Source organism: Propithecus coquereli, unplaced genomic scaffold (genome assembly GCF_000956105.1).
Source record: "Propithecus coquereli isolate 6110/MARCELLA unplaced genomic scaffold, Pcoq_1.0 Scaffold19, whole genome shotgun sequence".
Lineage (NCBI taxonomy): Eukaryota > Metazoa > Chordata > Mammalia > Primates > Indriidae > Propithecus > Propithecus coquereli.
Window position 1 is genome coordinate 227,450 of NW_012143856.1, and position 3,739 is coordinate 231,188.

The 3,739-nt window shown below is 37.8% G+C and overlaps 1 protein-coding gene across 5 annotated transcripts in view; it reads right to left on the bottom strand.

Annotated features, from left to right (window-relative positions):
• The window catches only part of LOC105809167 (schwannomin-interacting protein 1), an 886,964-nt gene that overhangs the window by 45,170 nt on the left and 838,055 nt on the right, over positions 1–3,739 (bottom strand). The gene's annotated exons all lie outside the window — the stretch shown is intronic.

The window sequence follows — 3,739 nt, forward strand, 5'->3', positions numbered from 1 at the left end:
TGACGCCATGGCACTCACTCTAGCCCGGGCAACACAGTGAGACTCTGTCTCAAAAGGAAAAAAAAAAAAAAAGCCAGCCTACCTATCTATTCTGCTCAGCTCAGAGTTTTAACTTCTATCTTCTCCACCTGCTAGTAAGTTTTAGCTGCTAGAGAAATGCAAATCGGAGAAGAAATGCTTGTCCCCTTTCGGATCTTTGATAATGTCCATACAGCAGTAGAGGGTCAGTGCCTGTGTGTGTTTTTGAGATATATGATTGGATTAGGCGAAAATCTCAATTACAAATTCTTTTAGTCTTTACACTGAAGCACTGCTTTTATGACTTTTTATGTTCATGTTTAAAAACATTTTGGGGCCACCATTTAGGCTTAATTCCATAGTGAGCTTCATCTCGAAAACATTCACTTTCATGATTTAATTTGTGACCATTTGAATTTTAAGCAGTCATTAAAAAGAAAATTGCACTGATTCTATGAAGCGCAGCTCTTCATATTTTGCCATCTTTAAAATCAGGAGGCACCTCACAGTTGCTTGTCCCCCAGGCAGCTGGTGGCGTGACTGCACTACTGGACTGTAACTCTATCAGCCAACAAACCCAGGTAAGGGTCTCTGAGGAGGAGGTGGGCTCTGCTGTCTGTTCACGCCTTCTGATAAGAGCAGCAAAGCTCCAGCACAGAACCTCTCAACGTGGGGGGCAGTGGCTTGAAAGGTGATGCACTCCGTCTCCTGAGAGTGTGAGGCTGAGACACTGACAACTCTCAGCGACAGTGGTTAAGTGGGGAGTTGGATTGTGAATGTGCAAAATTTTCAGGGCTACCTGAACTCAACATATTTCATTTTTTTTTTTTTGCATGCACCAGAGACACATATGATAAAAGCATATGTACAAACAAGTCTAAAAGGACTCTTTCAATAACTAAAACAAAAATTCTAAGTATTAAGGAGACGTGTTACCATTTAATTGGCAGTGATTTTCCTTTTTTAGTGGTACCTAAAATATGTATTTGTGTTATAATCGATGGTGTCTAAAAGTAAATAAAAATGATTTAAAAAATACTGTAACAGCAAACACTTAACACAGCACTGACTCTGGTCCAGGCACTCATCTGAGTGCTGTGCTTGTCTTCCTCACAGTAACCCCGTAAAGTAGGTACAATTATTACCCCATTTTACAGATGAGGACACTGAGCCCCAACTGAAGGCATTAGTAAGTGCAAATAAGTGGCAGAGTCAAGATTCCAAGCCAGGCCCTCTCGCCCCCAAGACCCTGCTCCTACTCACCATGCTACCCTGCCTTCCTCATGAACAGATCTAAAAAGAGCTCTGAAAAGTGTTGCTGAGTGAAAACACACAGTGATGAACAGAGCATGTGGATACACCATCTCATGACAGACAGTGGAAGGACAAACACAAGTCTGGGAACAGTGAAACAAGGAGCGTGGAAGAATGGAGGATGGAGATGGGAGGATCTGAGCATCTTATGGTATTTTCAAGGACACTGATTTTCTAAAATCATGTAGAAATATTCTAACCACTTAAAAAAAAACACTTCACAAATTATGGTCATTGGATCTTTTTTCCCCTTGGTAATCTGTCGAAAATCGCAGTATATCAGGGTTTCTTTCCTCATCAGAAATCTCTACCCTGGGTTTTTTAATATGCATGACAATCTGAATGAGGACAATCAGAGGGGCACAGAAAATTTTACGAAAGGATGGAGCAAAAGGATGGTGCTGAACCTCCAGATGACATGGCTGAACTGCGGTCAGTAAGGCTGTTTTCTAACAGCAATGAATGCTTTTGTGCACTCTCAAAGGAGCCCTGTCACGTGAGCTGTCTGTGTCCAGACATGTGTGTGCAACCACTGTCCAAAGGGAGTGAAAACTGCAGTAATAAAGCCATCATAACTTGTCAAAGATGATGCACCAAGGAAAAATATTTCCTAGAAGCTCTTTTAATTAAACATTCCACTGTCCACCAGAGCCATTTTTAAATATAAAATGCAGCCCTGTGGTCTTTTTCTCCCTACCTCCCACCCTTTTACAATAGCTCAGGCAATTGAATTCTCATTGGTGATAAAAAAAAAATAAGACAGGATACAGCTGGTTATCCCTCTAGCAAGATGTCAAATTCGGCTTGCACAAAATTAATTGCATCTAATTAAACTGGGGTCATGGGCATTATTGTAAAGTGAGGCTATTTATTAGACAAAGAAAATTTCACAAATACCAATTTGCTTTTCTTTCAAGTTTGTGAAGGAGAAGGATTGCTTACATAATTAAATTTGTTTTGCCATTTTAATCTTATTACTCCTCAAAAGATCCACTTCAAATCTTGCTTCACTTTTGAAATTGTGTAATATTTTAGAATATTAGAGTTAATGCTTGGAAGAGGACATAAAAAAAGATAGGTTTTCTGTAGATTACCCAATGGCTTTTCAAATAATATAAGAAAAGAAGTAATAAGTTACCATTTGCAATGACATACCTTGGAACTACTTATATGAAGGTTTTTCTAAACAAACCATTAGCACAGATGTATGAGATTAATATGAAAATTTAAAGGTATGTTGCATGTAATAAATACATTGCTCTACTATGAACCTATTATTTCCAGAAAGATGCCACAGAGGGTGAATTTCATCAAGCTGGAACAGGACAACCTCTTTCCTCACCAATGCTGGGTAGACATTACCATTCTGCTTACTTCTTCCAGAAAATTATACAAAAATTATTACTATTGTAGACAAGAGGATGATTCACTGTCCTGGCAAAATTATGCTAGTTCAACCTGTGATTCTGTGGCAGATTACATATACAGATTCAGCTCCTCGCATTCAAAGCCACCGTGAATCCCATTTCTTTAAAGTCTCTCCAGATTAGTGCTATTGGTCCAGTTGACAACGACTCCCTGGGTTATGGTGTCCCCTGACTCCCACCTTCCAGCCCAAACACAAAAGGTGGCAGGTTGTCTATTATTGGTCTTGTCTCAGCCATTTGCCAATAAACCTATAAGTCCAAGAAAGGAGATTTGATTTGAGATGTTGGAATGGTGAGATAAGTAAACAGTAATCATTATTCAAAGCAGCTGCTCGAAAGTTCTCTGGGGAATTTCTGCTTTTCAGAGTATTCAGTGTTTAGAGAGGAGTATAGCCCATCTTAGGTTATACCATCCCACTGCATACTTTATGAAAAAGACTACATTAGATTGTATTCATATTTTTTTTGTATGTAAATAAAATGTACCTTGGGGTAAGGTAAGAGAGGTGAGAATCAGATTTATTTTGTGGTTACTTTGAGAAAAGAAGAAAGGAGACGAAGACAGAAGATGTCAGCGCAGGTTGCAATGTGTGAAAAAGGAAAGAGTTCCTGGATGTCTATTACTAATGATCATTGTATCTTGTGTTTCTATAGTAGTTAAGCCAGTTTCTATTTCTTTAATAACACTAAGCTGTATAAACTCCTAATGTGAAATACAATGCTAACTGAAAATTAGTTTGGCCAATGAAAGAATATTTCATAGGAAAGTAGTATACTACTCCTAAAAGTAAAAGAATATTTTTTCAAGAAAATGACTAAACACAATATTTCTTAGAAACCTTATTTTAAAAATAGGTAATTCATTTTTCTCATGTCCTTTTAAGCTTTTAAAAATTTTTACTGAAATATTTTTAAGTAAAAAAAATGATAAAGGTCATAGAGTCTCAGTTTGAGAAGGTAGAGGTATAGATTAGCAAATT